The following is a 7268-nucleotide window of genomic DNA, read 5'->3' as shown; positions in this document are numbered from 1 at the left end:
TGTTTTGGTTAGTTAATTTTGGGACGTGCAAGTGACACGTAATAAATAGTGATAAGTTCAACTCGAGTTGTCCGTCTTTTAATTACAGTTTGAATAGTATCGGCGAACAGCGGGTTCGCCGCACCTTTAATTTTTTATATCTCTCGCGACACGAGAGACGGTTTGTGACGACAGGTGGTGGCTGATGGTCTTTTTTGGTTGAATACGAGAAAAGAAGTGCCCGCGCTCTTTTCAATAGAATTGAGTTCAACCTCAAAGCAGTAAAACTGTTTGGAGGGGAAACTCAACGATAGTTAATTTGGCGGGACAAGTTTGGATTGTTTGGTTTAGTCTACAGGCCTAAACACAGTTAAATGGATTAAATAAATTAAATATTGCAATGTGGGCATCAAACTAAAGAGTTTTAAGAAGACTTACAGTCGAAAATATGTTTGAGGTACAATATGGGTACCAAATGAAAGGTATTTGAAAAGTCTTGATTTGGAAATATTTTCAATAGGATTGGCACCTAAGAATGATGGAATACAAGATTGCGCCGTCCTAGCCGTTGACATATGTGTACCACAAGTAAACAAAGAATAGAGCTAAAAGAAGAACGAGTTGAAACTGCCAAAACAGTTCACTTTACAGCGAAAAACGTGTTTTAACTTTGCTAAATGCGAAAATATTGCATTTTTCACAAAAATTTATTAGAGAATAGTGAGCGTTTTATTTAATGCACTCCATTGCTTTGCAATTGAGTCTGCTTCAGCAAACGTTTTAGTGGACTAAATTGCTTTGCAATTAAAGCTGCTGTCGCTATTTAACACACGGTACTTTATTTTATTAGTTTTTACGCAGTCTTCAACGCAAAAATCACTCACAGATTGCAAATTAACACAATTTAAACTGATTTTTTTTACCTGTTATTCAAATTTCTCTTTGCCGCTGATTTGTAAACAAAGGTTTATTTACAAGTTACCACTACTGCCAAAATCGACGAAACCAAAGTAGCGGTACCACTAACGGCGCCACCTTTGTTCGCTGCACCGTGATTGGCGCCTATCTAAAAGTAAAGACTGAAAATATTGAAGTTAAATGAATTTGTGGCGAATACTGCGGCAACTCGAAGCGAACAACAAGAAAGTCGCAGAATGACGTAGAATATTCGACAGCGAGAAACGTGAAGTCGATGAATACTGCGAACAGCGAGAGAATGAAAGAATGAGCGATAGACGGCAGAACGTTCTAGAGTTGCCATGAGTGCGAGCGCAGGTATATAAGGCCGCTACCACAGTACAAGTCAAGTTAGTGGCAAAATAGCAAGCTACCAGACAAATCCGCAAGCTATAAGTTCAGTTGTATAAGCAAGTTTTGTAAAGTGATTTAACTACCTTAACAAGTATTGTTAGTTGTTGTTATTGCATCAAAAAATATTGTAAACTGTTTGTTGTACAATAAAGTTAATTGTACTGTAATTTGGTCACCTTCAGAAGAAAAGTGGAATTGTTATCCCGGTTTCGAAAGGCTATTACGGTGTTCGCATGTGGCGATTTTACAGGCAACTTTTAGTTGAAATCAACAATCGCCTGGTGTGAACGGCCTTTCAATTAATCGCTTCCTATGATGTTGGGGTGCAGCCAACTTTTGATTCAACTAATCGCCTCTAAAATTGCCTGGAAAATCGCCTCATGTGAACACTGTATATGGAAAGAGAAGGCATCGTCGTACGACTTTCATCGTAAATCCGAGGAGATATCCACGAAGGGTGAAAACAAGAAAGAGGCTGTGTGTGTATGGAAGTACATGGAGCAGTCATCTACGAAGGTTGAATAAAAAAGTCTCCTAGTTCAACTGCGACTATGGACATCAACTTGCTATTGCCTGCAATTTCATCCCAGTTGGATGCGCGCTCGTTGCAGATTTCCTCTCAGATGCAAGCACAGGATACGCGCATGTCGGAGATGTCGTCACAGCTGTCATTACAGATTTCATCGCAGGTATCATCACGAATAGCTCAGCTACAAGCACAGGAGGCACGAATGTTATCGCAGCTGGAGGCACAGTACGCAAAGATTGCTCAAATGCAGGAAAATTTGGCCAATGATACCACACAGATCAAAGAAAGACAGGATAAAGTCGAAGGTAAGGTGGATGAGTTGGAGGGTCGACTCCGTGATTTGCAGTTGAATCGTTCAGCCCCTTCGACTAACGCTCCTAAGGAAAAAACTGCATCCTTTTATGGCATAATTCCTTTCCAGGTCTTTTAGCTCCAGTTCGAGAAGATGGCTACAGCAAACCATTGGAGCATGGAGGATAAATCCGCTGCACTATTCGTGGCATTAAAAGGACCTGCAGCGGAAATCTTGCAGACTATTCTTGACTGTGGAACAATTACGATGCATTTATGGGGGCTGTGGAAAGTCATTATGGCAGCGAGCACAGGAAGCAGATTTACCAGATGGAGGCGGAGAATCGCTGCCAAAAATCCAACGAGACTCGGCAGGAATTCGCCTCAGAGATCGTAAGGTTGCCCACTTGGCCATTGGGGACGCATCTGGCGAGCACCTCGAAAGGGTAAAAATCCAGAGGTTCATCAACGGAATGCGGGACATGTACACCAAGCGAGAGACGTATGCGAATCCAAAGCCAACATTTGCTGAAACTGTCTCGTATGCCCAGACACGTGAAACGGCGGCGCTCCTAAGTAGGCCAGCCTACAAAGACCATCGAGTAGAAGTGGACACACCTGACGTGACGAAGGAGATCTTGAAAACACTCGCGTTTTGCACGCGACAGGTACCAGGAGGTCTAAGAGTTCAGCAAAACGTAAACGCAGGACTGAGGAAGACGAGCCCTACTCGGAAACTAAAACGAGCCAGCAGCAAGGGGTGCGCGCTGGCTCCTGCAATTGAATGCCCCGTAATCTCCGTCTCGCAAATTGGCAGAAAAGCGAGCAACTTTAGTGTTGGTGGATATGTGGACGAACATGAGCGAGTACTAACTGTGGATATGGGCGCATCACATTCCATCCTTCGATTTGATTTGGCCACTAAAGCGGTGAGGCCATTACCTGGAGCAAGGTTGACGACAGCAACTGGTGAGGACACCTAATTTGTAGAAGAAGTAACATGCAACGTCGCAATAGGGAATGTGATGGTGTTACACAAGTTAATAGTCGCGGAGATTGTGGATGAAGTCATCATTGGAGTAGACTTCTTATTTTATCAAGGTATGCAGATCAACATGAAGAGCAGGATCATGACGTATAACAACATGGAAGTGCTCCTAAGCTTTGGGTAGGATGGCCCGTACAGCAGCAAGCGAGTGATCCTAGAGGAACGCGAACCGATTCCACCTACGTCAGAAGCATTTGTTTGGGCGAAGATCGATGGAGATTGTGGGACAAACAAATTGTGGGTTGTTGAAGCAACACAGAGTTCTACACCGGACGTACTTATTTGTAAACCCCTGGCTAAAACTGAAAAAGATGGACGCAGTTCGAGTACTTAATGAGTTCAAATCACCAATGAAACTTCGAAGAGGAACTGTACTGGGACAATGTCGAGAGGTAGAGGCAATCTTCCACTGCGAAAAGTTACCTGAAAGCAATCCCATTGGCGGGAGTGACATTCCGGAAGACATCAATGGATGGACGGAAGGGTTGGAAGGAAAATAGCAGCACATGGCTAAGGAATTTCTCCGTAGAGCTGGAAAACTATCGATACTATCGACACCACTATCGATAGTTTGGTACTATCGATAGTCCAGCGACTATCGAACTATCGATGTTTATATTATTCATTTCTCTTCCTTTACGCGGAATTCAAATTGTTCGTAAGCTTGTGATTTTGTTGAATTTGTGATTAAACGTATTGATTTCTGAAACGGTGAGGAACTAAATATGTGCATACATAATTAAATAAGAATTCTGTATAATTTCAATTAACAAATGAAACTATTTTAAAGATGGACGACATTATTAGCATTGACGAGGATGAGTCACTTTCGCCGCCAAAAGTTAAAAAGCCCAGAATATCGGATGTGTGGAAATATTTTAAGAAAAAGGATACAAAAGCTAAGTGTACGTATTGTGAAAAAGAATATGCACACTGTGGAAATACCAGCAATTTAAAAGACCACATGTCTAGGTGCGACGGTATTCGAAGCAGTATGCGGAGCAACGCCACCACCAGCAGCAGTAGCACTACATCGTCGACCGCGTCTTCATCGCAAAGGTATTTTGTTAGTGAAATTTTTTTAAGAAGCGGCATACGGATCGGCAGCTCGGTTAACAAGGGTGATACGGTCAGACGAGCCTACACAAGAAGTTAATGTAATGAAAATATTAGTCTTTCCAACAAATATTAGGCTGAATCAGCAACAGCTAACCGAGTTTCTGAGCCGTATTTCCTGTGTTATCCGTATTGTGTTCCAATAGTTACTATTCCGCTTTTTTGATATAATTACATTATTGCATTTTCAGTACACTCGACTTCTTTATCAAAATCGCACCGAGATATGATCAAAATTCGTCAAGAAAGAAGGAAATCGATTGCGCGCTTGCATTAAGTGTGTGCCAAGATTATCAACCATTTTCAATAGTTAACGATGAAGGCTTTCGAAATTTTGTTCGTGTTTTAGACACGAGGTATGAGTTACCTTGCAAAACAACTCTAAAAAATAAACTATTGAAATCGCAATATGATGAAATCAAAATCCAGATTAAAAATGAACTGGAGAGTGTCGCGCATATTGCAATAACTTGCGACATATGGAGCTCAAGGGCTAATGATGGATATCTTACTGTGACAAGTCATTTCATTACAAAAGATTTCGATTTGAAATGTTACGTGTTGTCCACCAAACCTCTGTTGGACCGTACAAATAAACAGGCCGATAACATCACAAGAACAATGCAATCAGTATTTGACGAGTATCAAATTACTAATAAGATAGTTTGTATTGTGACAGATAACGACAGCACAATGATAAAAATGTGCTCAAACCTGCAAAAAAGACACTTGCCATGCATGGCTCACACCATTAATCTAATAATAAAAGACACACTAAAATTGAATTCAATCGAAAGTATTATTTCAAAATGTAAAAATATCGTTAGATTTTTTAAAAGTAGTAACATTGCTACAGAAAAATTAAAGGAAAAACAAAATTGTAATGAGCCCTTGAAATTGATACAGGAGGTTCCAACGCGCTGGAACAGTTCATTGGCCATGATAAAAAGAATTATGGATTTGAAAAATTCAGTTAATACGTGTCTTTTGGGTTTAGATAGAGCTCCAGAGCCGTTGCGAAATGAAGAAGCTTTGGTTTTAAATGATTTGGTGCTTATTCTAACGCCCTTTGAAGAGGCAACCAGGCAATTATCAAGCTCGAGTAATGTGACCGTATCTCTAATCAATCCGTTAATTTGTGGAATATTCGTCTCCCTGAATGACATTCAAAAAAAGTTGGTTACAGAGGAAGGAGGTGTTGTCGCAAATTTCATTATAACCAGAATGCAAGTACGTTTAGCTTCATATGAATCTAGAACAGTCACCAGGATTAGCACGCTTTTGGATGCCAGATTCAAAAAGGACGGATTTAGACAAGAATCAAATGCTGAAGAGGCTCTTAAGCTTTTAGACAGCGAAATTGTCATTGAAAGCATTCATATGAAGCGTCACAGTAACGACGAAGTTAATGAAAATGACACAAATTCAAAAGAAGAAAGTTCGAACACTCTTCTATATTTCTTGGCCCAAAGGCGGCAAAGAAAAAATCGAACTACTAATGTTGATGCTATCATAACTAGGAGACAATATCTGGAGCTAGAAAATTGTGATGGGGATACTAATCCATTGTTATACTGGGAGGTAATAGTTTTTTAACTAACGCATTTTTTACATAAATATTACATTTATTTTAAGGCAAATGCTAAACCAAAAGATGTCTTGGCTCAACTTGCTCGAAAGTATTTGTCTATACCGTCATCTTCAGTAGAATCTGAGCGAGTTTTCAGCACAGCCGGATTGATAGTCAACGATCGAAGGTCAAGTCTAAAGCCAGAAACAGTAGACATGCTCGTTTTTTTACATACAAATTTATGTTCAACTAAGATTTCAAAATTGGAATAAGTATGTACAGCCACTCACTAAATTGAGTATACGCCGATTTTTTTTTTAATATTCGCAATGTTTTTCATGTTATATGTTTATTGTTGATCTTTATGAAAATATGGCTTATATTTTAACAAATACCATTTAAATCCAAGTTTCAAAGTTTGTAAATATTCTACAAATATTATCCAAAATCTCAAACTTATTAATTAGAATTTCTAGAAATATTTTTAGTATGCAGTTTAATAACCCTATCAATTTTAGTACAATAATGTGCAAATTTTAACTGTTTTAAGATTCTTTTTATATTTATTTTTGTGACGGCGCTGCGCATATTCTTCCATCCAAAGCACTCCCAGAATTATAAACACGAATTTTAAGATAGTTGAAATTTCCACATTATTGTACTAAAATTGATAGGGTTATAAAACTGCACACTAAATATATTTGTAGAAATTCTTATTAATAAGTTTGAGATTTTGATGAGTATTTGTAGAATATTTACAAACTTTGAAACTTGGATTTATATGGTGTTTGTTAAAATATAAGCCATATTTTAATCAAAAAAATAACAATAGAAACATAACATTAAAAACATTGCCAATATTTAAACAAATCAGCGTATACTCAATCTAGTGAATGAATGTATGTATGCATGCATATCGAATATTTTTATAATCTGTTTTTCTGTGCAGTTTGAAGTAAAATAAATTTTTATGTTGCTGTATCGGTGACTATCGATAGTTTTCCAGCTCTATGATGCATGCACCTAGGGTTGCCAGACGTACTGCTTTTGGGAGTAAACGTACTCCTTTTTATTGCAATGTACTCCCATGTACTCCAAAAAAAAATATCTGGAAATGTACTCCTATATTAGTTTTGTACTTCTTTTGTACTCCTTTTTCCAGCTATTAATATTTTATCATATACAGGGTGTAAAATAATAACTGTTGTACAGTTTTTTTTGAAAAATAAAATTGGCCTTTATAGATTTTGCGAAAAAGGTAGTTCATTGTTAATTATCCACAGATTTTACTTCAATTTTATTAATTTGTTTTTAAATTTTAACCTTCATTTGGGTTTACCGGCGATAAACACTTTGAGAGAAAAGCGCAAGTAAAAAAAGTAGTTATTGTATAGTTTTTAAATTTAACCCTCATTTGGGTTTAC

The sequence above is a fragment of the Rhagoletis pomonella genome, unplaced genomic scaffold (assembly GCF_013731165.1).
Source record: "Rhagoletis pomonella isolate Grant_MI unplaced genomic scaffold, Rhpom_1.0 Rhpom_scaffold_00014, whole genome shotgun sequence".
In the NCBI taxonomy this organism is placed as follows: Eukaryota; Metazoa; Arthropoda; class Insecta; order Diptera; family Tephritidae; genus Rhagoletis; species Rhagoletis pomonella.
The sequence above is the reverse complement of the archived record's forward strand: the minus strand, read 5'-3'. Positions refer to the sequence as shown.